The following is a 12,479-nucleotide window of genomic DNA, read 5'->3' as shown; positions in this document are numbered from 1 at the left end:
GATTACAGGCCTTGCGCAAATCTCTTGTGAGGAGCATACAGGCCACCCATTGAAACATCACCACATGGATGACAAATGCCCCCTCCAAAAAAACCCCAAAATGTTCTCAAGAGATTCCATACCAGGAGTGACTGCAAATGTACAACTGGTTAGGCTTACTTATCAGATTTTGCATGGTAAGAGAAAATTCAGATTAAACAAAGTACAGGTGGGCATTTTTATGATCTTGTGTGGACGCACTGAAAGAGTTCTGGACATAAGCAGCACAAAGTCCACAACAAGCTGCTGTGTGAAAGCACCCACTGCATGCTGGCCAGCAACATCCCTAAATGTAACTGCAGCAGCTACCCATGCGACACAATCGGGCTGAGCAAAAAAATAGCATGTTAGGACATTACAAGCGTAGGAGGAGGAGAGTTTTCTATGGGAGTTACAGTGGCAGATAACCATCTCCTTTGATAGAATATCCAGGATACCGTAAATCCAAGATCTCCTTTTAAGGCTAATTAACAGAGTTTTTTTCATGACCCCCAGAGGTCACTAGGAATGTACAGCCAAGACATGAAGAAGACTCACTATGTGGTGGCAAAGTTCCACACAATAAATATTGCTAGACACCAGTGAGGGCTGGCTGCAGTTTTGAGGGACACCCTTTGTGGGTCTTTGCCCTATGTTAGTGGGATACCCCCCTACACATAAGCTTGCCTGGTAGCTACAAACCACCATCTTAAGTTCCCACATTATCCTGGAGCACTCGTAGTGTCCATCTGAGACATATGTTCCAGGAAGGAAAGAGGAGGCATCAGCCCAGGTAGGCCCTGACACAAGGCCCAATGTCAGGGACTATTTGTTCATTTATAAAAGTATTTATATACCTGCCCTCTTACAAAATATCAGGCTGGTGTAAAATACCAGGCTAGTGTAAAATAAATAAATAAATAAATAAATGAATGAATGAATGAATGAATGAATGAATGAATAAATAAACCCAGTAAAAGCTTTTACATGAGGAAGCATTTTTTTGTGGCATTCCCAGAATTATTTCAACCTTTGGTCATCAGGATCTGCTCTGAATAGCACAGAAAAGTGGTTTTCAAACTCTGAGGGAGCCTTTCCCATGTCAACTTGGCTGTCGGAGGGAGACTTGCATGGCGACCTCGAAAACCTTGCTATGTTGTAAAAAGTTCTTGGGCACAGTTTGGGGGCTGGCAACCCAGGACAGGACGTTCTCTGTGGCAGCCCTTAAGCTGTGGAATTCTCTCTCCACAGAGGCCCATCTGCCACCTTCATTGTTCTATACAGTGGCACCTCGGGTTACAAATACTTTGGGTTAGAGACTCCGCTAACCCAGAAGTAGTACCTCGGGTTAAGAACTTTACCTCAGGATGAAAACAGAAATTGTGCGGCGGCAGTGGGAGGCCCCATTAGCTAAAGTGGTACCTCAGGTTAAGAACTGTTTCAGGTCAAGAACAGACCTCCAGAACGAATTAAGTACATAACCAGAGGTACCACTGTACTATAGCTTTCATTATATGCCAAAGACACACCTCTTTTCCCTAGCCATGGACACCTGAGGGAGAGAGAGAGATTTATCGCCCACCCTCTTTTTCTGATTATAGTTTTACCTGATTTTACCATTGTGTTTTTAAATGGTAGTAACCCGCCCTGGAGGGATGCGGGTGGCGGTGTGGGTTTAACCACAGAGCCTAGGACTTGCTGATCAGAAGGTCGGCGGTTTGAATCCCCGCAATGGGGTGAGCTCCCGTTGCTCAGTCCCTGTTCCTGCCAACATAGCAGTTTGAAAGCACATCAAAGTGCAAGTAGATAAATAGGTACCGCTCCAGCGGGAAGGTAAACGGCATTTCCATGAGCTGCTCATGGAAGCGGCTTAGTCATGCTGGCCACATGACCCAGAAGCTGTACGCCGGCTCCCTCGGCCAATAAAGAGAGATGAGCACCGCAAACCCAGAGTCGGCCACGACTGGACCTAATGGTCAGGGGTCCCTTTACCTTTTTAACCTGCCCTGGGGCCTTAGGGTAGGTGAGACATCCAAATAATAGTAATAATGATTGCACAACAATATAACAATTAATTGATTAATTTGAAAAAAAAGACTGCCTGGTCAGTTCTCATTGAACACTGTGCCTCCATAAATACTCCCCAGAATGCCCTTGAAAACTCCCTTGTGGCTACACACTGCCAAGGAAGTGTAATAGCAGGAGGCAATCTGTCTTACAGGAAACCTTGCCAGCTATTCCTGACCTGGTCCTTCAGGAGCCTCTTCTTAAAATATTGGGGCAAAATGTCCATCTATCTACTAGTCTTGCCTGCTGAGCCTTTTAAGGAGACCCCAGGGATCAAACCTGCATGCAAACTATATGTCCTTGTCACTGTGCCACCATTTCTCCCCAATATGAAAGCCACTTGCTTCAAACTGGTCCCCCCTTGCCATCCATCTCCTTTAATATGGAGCCCTAAGTCAACCCCATTTTATGGGAAACTCGCTGGATGCAGGGAGAATTTTGCATTTCAGCTCCCGCCAGTGTGAGCCGGCTAATCCTACCAGATGATATCTCCTAATCTCAAATCTTCCTCTGGAAGGGATTGCTTGCCTGCAAGAGCTTCCCTTCCATTTGCAGTTATGCAAAGATAGAACTGGCGACGGACCAAAGTGCTCTCTCGTGTGGCTGTAAATTAACGTGACTAGTGGAAACTGACAGGAAACTCCTGCAAATTGGGGTTTTGCTCAACATCTGGAGCCCAAGCTTTTGAATTCCCTCAACGTGTATGGGTAAAGCAGGTGATGCCTTTTTCTCCCTTCTTAACATCCTCTCCTCATTACTGACTTCCTCCTGTCCGAGCCCTTGCATTTTACAAGGCAGGTTTTCTTTACTCGTCAGTTTTCTGTGTTCACAAAAACAGCTGTTATTTCTCCAAAAGAACATTCTCCCCCCCCAAAAAAAACCCCACCCGTTCGCCATGCACTTTCCATTGTATAATTCAGTTGTTAACAGAACACAAATGCTTCTCCCATCATCTTCCCTAGCAAAAGCTCTTAGACTTTAAACATTTAAACATGGCTTGACGTGAGAAAGGTGTATATCTGACATAATTTTGTTACAACACCATAATGGAGCTTGTTTTGCAACCTTAATCATCTGAATTCTCTGTCTTTTTCCCCATGTAGCCTCTGGCACACCGTCATTCGTTTGTTTAACATACCACACTTCATCGTACTAGATTTCTGAGCAGTTGTACAAGCATGAAGAAATGAACAGTACAATGAAACACAACCAGAATTAAAGCACCAGATGAAACTGACAGATAACTCCTTAACCAACAAAGCTGGCTCACAAGCCAATTAGGGCTTTGAAAGTAAATATCAAACAGCACCCCAAATACAAACAGGTAGGGCGAACCTCTTTCAGGACTGGAATAATGTAGACAAAACCAGCTGCGCCAGTCAGTTCAATGTTTGAGGGTGTATGGTTCTCATAAGCTAAGCAGATTTCCGATGTGGACTTGAACACCACCAGGTAAGTTGCATAGATATTTCCAAAGAGAGTGGAATTTCAGTGTGAAAAAAAGAATTAACCTTATGGTGACTGGCTCATCCTTCACTATGAAATATTATTGATGTTCTCCCTTTTGCTTTTGTTATCCACTCATTTTCTTCTAATATCGCATCTGTGCTAAGGATTTACAATACTGCTATTTCTTATCTTCCTCTCTTTTCACTTGCCCAACTTTCTATTGTTTGCCTATTTCCCTTGAAAACCAATATTCTGGATTTTCATGTTCCTCAGCCTCTCTCAACAGAATCACTTTAACTTGTTTGGGGGGGGGGGAGTTGTTGTTCTCAAGATCAAAATATTGAGAAACTGTTTACTTCTTCTTTTCCCCCAATATGTCCATCTGGTTGCAAAGTCCTTCCACTTTCAGCTTGTCAATATAGCAAGGAGTTTGCTCTTTTCTATTTACAGAGACTCCCAACTTTTCAATACACAATTTTATTATTTCTCAAGTCGACTACTGCAGCATTCAGCCTCCCTGCTAAAGGTAAAGGTAAAGGGTCCAGTCGCGGACAACTCTGGGGTTGTGGTGCTCATCTCGCTTTACTGGCTGAGGGAGTCGGCTTACAGCTTCTGGGTCATGTGGCCATAGTCATCCGGGTCATGACTAAGCCGCTTTCTGGCAAACCAGAGCAGCGCACGGAAACGCCATTTACTTTCCTGCTGGAACGGTACCTATTTATCTACTTGCACTTTGATGTGCCTTCGAACTGTTGGGTGGCAGGAGCAGGGACCGAGCAATGGGAGCTCACCCCGTCGCAGGGATTCGAACTGCCGACCTTCTGACCGGCAAGCCTTAGGCTCTGTGGTTTAACCCCCAGTGCCACCCTTTGGACTTAGATGCTGCCACCTATTCAGGTCATTGCTGAGCTTTTCACGGGAATCTCTGCTGGAGATTGTACTTCCCAGTGCTCACAGATACGTTCTCCTCTCTAATCCTCTTATTTATGATTTCTGTGCAGTCTTAGCAGTGAGAGCTGCATAGGAACGGATCAGCTACAAAAACTTCCAAAACTCTCCCCGATTGTCATGTGGGATGTCCCATGGCTGAAAGCAGTTTTGATTCCTGCTCATGACAGGAGGATAGAAAATAAGTACAAAAGGGAAGATGGTTCCCTTTTTTTTCAACCACCCTCCATCAAACAGGAACTATACAAGGCAAAAATAGATATTTCGCGCATTTTATTCCTGTGGATTAAAAAGGGAGAAAACCAGAGGTTGTTGATAGAATAGCTAGTCTTCTTCAGTGTTGGCTTTAAAAAAAAATACCAAACTACCTGACTTTTGCAGCATGGGATGGTTTTTACAGAAACACATGTCACCTTACCTGAGTTTAATGGCAAGGGACAAAAGGCAAATTGCTGAGGTTTTGCAGGATGAAGCATTAGGTTGTCTACGCAGAAAATTAATCTATCTCGTCCCCTGGAAGACTATACAGCCCATTGCTGCATTCAGTACATGGAAGCTTCTTTATTCTAGATTATTGGGTGAGAGATATCCTCATTAGTTTCCAATGCATAGGTTCAGATTATCAGCAAATATGACGATACTTTGGAGCAGTAGTTCCAGTTACTTTGGATTGCGCCCAATGTACGACTCAGAATAAAACCCCTGCAAATGTTGCTTGCTTGACCACTTGACCTTTGAGGGATGTTCCTCCTCAAAACCTTTGTTCTGTGGTTTTAACCTTTAAAGCCATTTGTGGTCTGGGACCTTCATAGCCTGGGACTCCTATCCCTAAAAGAGCTTGCCTACCAGTTGAGGCAGTCCTATCAAGCAGGCTTCACTGCCCTAAATTTACAGCCTGGTTAAGATGGTGACAATTGGAAGCAGGGCCTTTTTGGTCAAGGCCCCAAAGATTCAGAATCACCTGATGAGGTTAAGAAACTACCCTTCTTATGAGGATTTCTGAAGGGCTCTAAGATCCTCTTTCCTCCCTTAGTATTTAGTTGCCTAAGTCCTCCTCCTTCTCTTTTAGCAGCAGGTGCTATTTTTTATGTTCTATTTGTGGGATTTTGCAATCTTAAAATTGCATTATTTTATTTTTGTGCACTGCTTTCAGCTAATTTGGGGTTAGGCATGTATTTTAAGTAAACAAATCTAAAATTACCTTTCCTGTTCCTGCACATTCCTTTTCCGCTGCAGCTGCCTAGCACTAGAATTTACTTCCTCTGGGCATCCAATTCCCTTCTTCTGTTATTACGTTCAAGCACCTCCTTCAGATACAAATTCTCACCTGGGCTTTCCCTGACAGGACTTCCCTTCCCCTTGCTCTCGAATCTTTCTTTGCCTTTAAATAAACCTTGGGCAGAACTGGTTTCATCTTGAATGTCAGTGTCTTGTGCTCTTGCTTGTTTTATAAATATGGCTTAAGGCCAAGTCGCTCAAACATGATCCCTCGTTTTCGGATCTGCAGCTCTGCTACTTGAAACAGAGCAATTTCATTGTTTGGCACATTCCAAATTACATTTACATTACAAGTGTATCCATTCATTTGTTGCATTTGGAACATATGCCCCTCCGCACTAAGGGTGATAAACAGTCGTACCTTGGAAGTCAAACGGAACCCATTCCAGAAGTCCGTTCGACTTCCAAAACATTTGGAAACTAAAGTGCGGCTTCTGATTGGCTGCAGGAAGCTACTGCAGCCAATCAGAAGCTATGGAAGCCCCGTCAGACGTTCGGGTTCCAAAAGAAAGTTCACAATCACTTCCAGGTTTGCAGCATTTGGGAGCCAAAACGTGTGAGTACCAAGGCGTTCAGGATCCAAGATACAACTGTACAGGCATACCTTACTTTATTGCGCCTCTTTATGAGGATGCAGGTACAACTGCAGGCAGTTGGGGAGTGGAGCTGGCTAGGGATGGATCCGGGTTTTCCCCCCCTCTCACTTCTGCAGCCAGGGGGCCTGGCCTACTACACTACAGTATAGTGTAAGCATAACTTTTATATGCACTGGGAACCAAAACAAAACAAATTGTGTATGCATGCAGGTTCTTTGCCCACTCCTGCTTACATGCCAGCTTCTTAGACTTCCATCCCAGTGCTTGTTTGGGCACTGGGGGATGCCCTCAGCAGGTAAAAGGGTCACAGGGTGAGCAGTTTGCATTCTGTGTATGCACCATGACCGTATGGGAGTCACAGGAGCTCCCTGCAGAATTTTAAAAATAATAATATTGTGTGACTCACTTTATTGTGACATTTGCTTTATCGTGGTGGTCCGGAACCACAATACAGTGGTAACTTCGAGTTACAAATGCCTCAGGTTACAAACTCCGCTAACCTGAAAGAGTTACCTCAAGTTGAGAACTTTGCCCCAGGATGAGAACGGAAATTGTGTGCCGGCGGCTCAATCGCAGCAAGAGGCCCCACTAGCGAAAACAGGCCTCTAGTTAAGAACAGTTTCAGGTTAAGAACAGACCTCCGGAACAAATTAAGTTCGTAACTAGAGGTACCACTGTACTCCAAGGTATGCCTGTACATGGAATTCTCAAATAGGCTGGCTTCAAGATACTGGCCAGGCCAAACACTGTTTTTCTTTCACTAACACACTCTCTCTCTCTCTCTCTCTCTATATATATATATATATATTCTGCTGCGAAAATAACATAAGGCAGCAACCTTATGCCTGTTTCTTTATTTCTGAGTAGACGTATAGAGGATTATACATCAGCAACAGTCATTTTACAAAGATTGGCCTACCATTGTGACTCCAGTACTAGCTGCTTCTGCAACCATGTACATGCCTACTCAGACACTGAACCGCACTGAGTTCAATGGGACTTACTCCCAGGTAAGTAAGCATAGGACTACTTCTGAGCTGGGGCCATTTGCCCAATAGATATCATGGCCTCCAAATCCACCGGATTGGAATAGAATCATAGAGTTGGAATAGACCACAAGGGCCATCGAGTCCAACCCCCTGCCAAGCAGGAAACACCATCAGAGCACTCCTGACATATGGTTGTCAAGCCTCTGCTTAAAGACCTCCAAAGAAGGAGACTCCACCACACTCCTTGGCAGCAAATTCCACTGTCGAACAGCTCTTACTGTCAGGAAGTTCTTCCTAATGTTTAGGTGGAATCTTCTTTCTTGTAGTTTGGATCCATTGCTCCGTGTCCACTTCTCTGGAGCAGCAGAAAACAACCTTTCTCCCTCTATATGACATCCTTTTGTGTATTTGAACATGGCTATCATATCACCCCTTAACCTCCTCTTCTCCAGGCTAAACATGCCCAGCTCCCTTAGCCGTTCCTCATAAGGCATCGTTTCCAGGCCTTTGACCATTTTGGTTGCCCTCCTCTGGACACGTTCCAGTTTGTCAGTGTCCTTCTTGAACTGTGGTGCCCAGAACTGGACACAGTACTCCAGGTGAGGTCTGACCAGAGCAGAATACAGTGGCACTATTACTTCCCTTGATCTAGATGCTATACTCCTATTGATGCAGCCCAGAATTGCATTGGCTTTTTTAGCTGCCGCATCACACTGTTGGCTCATGTCAAGTTTGTGGTCAACCAAGACTCCTAGATCCTTTTCACATGTACTGCTCTCAAGCCAGGTGTCACCCATCTTGTATTTGTGCCTCTCATTTTTTTTGCCCAAGTGCAATACTTTACATTTGTCCCTGTTAAAATTCATCTTGTTTGTTTTGGCCCAGCTCTCTAATCTGTCAAGGTCGTTTTGAAGTGTGATCCTGTCCTCTGGGGTGTTAGCCACCCCTCCCAGTTTGGTGTCATCTGCAAATTTGATCAGGATGCCCTTGAGTCCATCATCCAAGTCGTTGATAAAGATGTTGAATAAGACCGGGCCCAAGACAGAACCTTGTGGCACCCCATTAGTCACTCTTCTCCAGGATGAAGAGGAACCATTGATGAGCACCCTTTGGGTTCGGTCAGTCAGCCAGTTACAAATCCACTGAGTGGTAGCATAGTCAAGACCGCATTTTACCAGCTTCTTTACAAGGATATCATGGGGCACCTTGTCGAATGCCTTGCTGAAATCAAGGTAGACTACATCCACTGCGTTCCCTTCATCTACCAGGCTTGTAATTCTGTCAAAAAACGAGATCAGGTTAGTCTGACATGACTTATTTTTCAGAAATTCATGCTGACTATTGGTGATCACAGCATTCCTTTCTAGGTGCTCACAGACTGTTTGCTTAATGATCTGCTCCAGAATCTTCCCTGGTATTGATGTCAGACTGACTGGGCGATAATTATTCTGAGACACAAACTCCCCGAAGAGGTCTCTGAAGAGAAAAACAACTTAGCAGGGTCAAAACTAGGAGAGGCAACTCAGAATTTTCAGAGTCTGAATTGGGACACATGCCACTCTTGCCAGTTTGCTTCCAAAGAAATATCCAAGGGGAAAGACAGAGAACTTTTAAGTTCTCTGCAATTTCACCAGAAGGACAGGCAAGGAAGGCCCACTTATGAGGCAAAGTGAGGCAACCGCCTCAGGCGGCAGAATCAAGAGGGGCAGCAGATCCCAATGTAGATTTTTATTCCTCAACTTGTTCATGATGTAGATCTTCGCTCACCCCTTCTTCCCTGGTGGGGTGGCATTTTGTGGTTCATCTCATGTGCCAAGATGTCTCAGGCCGTCTCTGGGCTTTGACAAGTCATCAGACCCTACTGAGGGATGTGAGGGTTTGGCTAAGCTCTAGACATTGCTGGATTATACCTTCACAGGGAACTCCCATAAGTCTTGGTCCTAGTCCTGAGGCCTGCTTCTGTTAACCTTTGACTCCAGACCTGATACTTTGGAATGGAATGGAATGATTCCCATCTGATGGCCATGACCTGCCAAGCTAGGTTTTGTGCTCTCTGTGGTTTTGTAGTCTGGCTAGAATACGGCAGTTTCATTAGAGGTACTTGATAATTCTGCAAGTTGATAATGCTTCAGTCTCTCTCAGCTATATTTTCCAGCAGAGGCTGATTCTAACTTGGTTGCTATTTAATCTGATGATTAGATAAAGGTAAAGGGACCCCTGACCATTAGGTCCAGTCGTGGCCGACTCTGGGGTTGCAGCGCTCATCTCGCTTTATTGCTTCCGGGTCATGTGGCCAGCATGACTAAGCCGCTTCTGACAAACCAGAGCAGCGTACGGAAACGCCGTTTACCCTACCGTCGGAAAGGTACCTATTTATCTACTTGCACTTTGACGTGCTTTCGAACTGCTAGGTTGGCAGGAGCAAGGTCCGAGCAACGGGAGCTCAGACCGTCGTCGCGGGGATTCGAACCGCTGACCTTCTGATCGGCAACTTAGGCTCTGTGGTTTAAGCCACAGCACCACCCGCGTCCCTTAATTAATTAAGATGATTAATTTCATCTTCATCTTTTTTTCTTTAAGTTTTAAAATAGTTGTTTAGTTGTGGTGGGAGGGCAGGAGAGTGAGCTACCCAGAGCAAGGAATTTAATGAAAAGGGGAGATACAATTTATTAATGAATTAAAAATAAAACATTGCAGTTAGGCCTACACAGCATCCCATTTTCTAGGATGGCATAAGAGAAACTACCCAGTCAGTGGCATTCTGTGCTGACATGCCTGTATGATCAGACCAAGATTCGGTACTTTTCTTGTTTTTGTTTTATTTTATTTTATTGGAAGAACCTCCCGGTGGAAATGCAGAAAACACATGTAATTGCAAATGCAGTACAATTTTTCAGACTCGTGTCTCTTGCACCAAATCTGGTATTTAACTGGAGCTGGGAGTCATCACTGCCAATTATACTGGAGCTGCAGACGCCACTTTTGTGTTTAGGTCAAAAGGCCAGTTTCTTTAACAAGAGAACAACTCTGCAACAGAAATCAGGTTGAGGTGATACCTTTTACTGGGCCAACCTGTTGGTGGATTCCACTGCTCTCCAAAAAAAACAACACTCCACCCCAGAATTGTTTCAAGCTACACAAAAAATATTAAGGCAAACAGGGCTGGAGGGAGGAAAATCATAGAATCACAGAGTTGGAAGGGATCCCAAGGATCATTTAGTCCAACCCTCTAAGGAGGTAGATTGGGATTTGTTGTTGTCGTTTAGTCATGTCCGACTCTTCGTGACCCCCTGGACCAGAGCACACCAGACACTCCTGTCTTCCACTGCCTCCCACAGCTTGGTCAAACTCATGTTGGTAGCTTCAAGAACACTGCCCAACCATCTCGTCCTCTGTCGTCCCCTTCCCCTTGTGCCCTCCATCTTTCCCAACATCAGGGTCTTTTCCAGGGAGTCTTCTCTTCTCATGAGGTGGCCAAAGTATTGGAGCCCCAGCTTCACGATCTGTCCTTCCAGTGAGCACTCAGGGCTGATTTCCTTCAGAATGGATAGGTTTGATCTTCTTGCAGTCCATGGGACTCTCAAGGGTCTCCTCCAGCACCATAATTCAAAAGCATCAATTCTTTGGCAATCAGCCTTCTTTATGGTCCAGCTCTCACTTCCATACATCACTACTGGGAAGACCATAGCTTTAACTATATGGACCTTTGTTGATAAGGTGATGTCTCCAGTGGCGTAGCGTGGGGGGTGCAGGGGGGCCCGGCCGCACCGGGCACAACATCTTGGGGTTAGGGTTAGGGGGCGCAAATCCACGGGTTAGGGGGCGCAAATCCACGGGTTAGAGGGTGCAAATTACTTGCCTTGCCCCGGGTGCTGACAACCCACGCTACGCCACTGGATGTCTCTGCTTTTTAAGATGCTGTCTAGGTTTGTCATTGCTTTTCTCCCAAGAAGCAGGCGTCTTTACTGTTTTAGGGTAGATCAGCAAGGGGACTGTGCACAAGGCGTTATGTTGGGAGAAGTGAAACACAGCTAATTTTATTTTCCTATTTGCTTCCTCTAACCTCCCTGCATGGTGCCACCTATTGGCCCTTGTGTTTATACAACTAACACCACAATGTGCAAAGGGGTTAAGACTTGTTCACACTTCCGCTTTTCCTGTGCTTAGAAAGCATGGGTCTGAAAGGTTTTTGGCTTGTCCCACAGTTTTCCCTAGGAAAACCCGGTCTTTCCTGCTGTATCAAAAATCAGTCTGCAGAAAACCAATTGATGTTTGCTGCAATTCAGCAAAGACTGGGTTTCCCCATTGGGGGAAACAGCAGGAAGAGGGAAGTGTTAGTGAGCCCTTAGACTCACAACTGCTTAACAATATCAACAAGAAGATTGAAAGCTGGCTTGCCTGACCCAAGGCCAAGACCTCAGCCTTCTCAGCTGACTATTAGGTCCAGTCGTGACTGACTCTAGGGTTGCGGTGCTCATCTCGCTTTACTGGCCGAGGGAGCCAGTGTACAGCTTCCGGGTCATGTGGCCAGCATGCACACGGAAACGCCGTTTACCTTCCCGCCTGAGCAGTATCTATTTATCTACTTGTACTTTGACGTGCTTTCGAACTGCTAGATTGGCAGGAGCAGGGACTGAGCTCACCCCATCGCGGGGATTTGAACCGGCGACCTTCTGATCAGCAAGTCCTAGGCTCTGTGGTTTAACCCACAGCGCCACCCACGTCCCCTTCTCAGCTTGCTGATCCTTAAAAATGAGTCCCTGTTAGGGGAAAAGGTAGGAAACAACAACAACAACGTGTAAACAACAACAACACTTAGGTATAGATTTGTACTTACTTGTATTTGCCAGCATTTCCAGTGCAAGACTTATGAGTTGCAAAATGGCTGGCGGGGGCTAAAGGAATGAGTTGCAAGCAAAGTTGAAGGGCTTAAGTCAAGGAATTGGGCTGCACAACATCGGACCCTGCAGCTGGTAGCCAATATAAAACCTCTGGATTGACCAGGCTTGGTGTAAATACTAGGTGATTGGCATTGCCCAGGCCCATACAGCTCAACCATCCCAGTTTGAGTGGAACATCCCAGAATTACAAAAGAATTACAAAAGCCACCCTGGCTTCTGATTGGATCCTGGAA

The sequence above is a fragment of the Podarcis bocagei genome (assembly GCF_964188305.1).
Source record: "Podarcis bocagei genome assembly, chromosome: 8".
Classification (NCBI taxonomy): Eukaryota; Metazoa; Chordata; class Lepidosauria; order Squamata; family Lacertidae; genus Podarcis; species Podarcis bocagei.
This window is presented reverse-complemented; position numbering follows the sequence as displayed.